Source organism: Saprolegnia diclina (assembly GCF_000281045.1).
Source record: "Saprolegnia diclina VS20 unplaced genomic scaffold supercont1.111, whole genome shotgun sequence".
In the NCBI taxonomy this organism is placed as follows: domain Eukaryota; phylum Oomycota; class Saprolegniomycetes; order Saprolegniales; family Saprolegniaceae; genus Saprolegnia; species Saprolegnia diclina.
The window spans coordinates 36,858-37,510 of NW_008246178.1; positions in this window are offsets into that span (position 1 = coordinate 36,858).

Genomic DNA, 653 nt, shown 5'->3' on the forward strand with positions numbered 1-653 from the left:
GGCATCACCTGCGTGCGTCGAATGTATCCTCATTCAGATCGTAGACCGCTCGTCGTGTTCTCGAGGATGACTTCGCCCTCGCCCAGAAGCGATAGTTGCGCCGCAACCGCCAAGAGCTCTCGGGTCGTCCATGCAGCTCTGGACGCTCCTTCGTCTGACGGCGCTGGTCGTGGCGGGCCATCACTTTTTCCGAGGCTTCGGGTCATGTGACTCGACTTCTTCGGCGCTCGCCCGAGTTGAGCCAGTGCTCGGCTCGGCAACCTGCGCTCTCTCTTGGTTCTGATCATCACTGGCCGCGCGCGCCCGAGGTTTTCAACGTAAACGCGATCCTACCGACGGCCTCATGCTTCGGGACGTCAATGCGGCGCTCGTTCGCGTTAAGCGCCAGGTACCACACGCCGTTTCCATCCCTAGTTACGCCTCTGAACATCAATAAAGGCCCATGCCTTGGATGTCGAACTACACATATACAAATGTTCCATCCTATACACACTGACAACGACATCGAAACGTGGCTTTTGTGCAGGCCGTGCCTTGGTGAGGAGTGAGCCCCGATCTTTCACGTTAAAGGAATATATTATCGATGGGTCGCCCAGGTGGAGGCGGGTAGGCCCGCAGGGCCGCGCCGACCCTGGTGCGAAAAGAACCTAAAA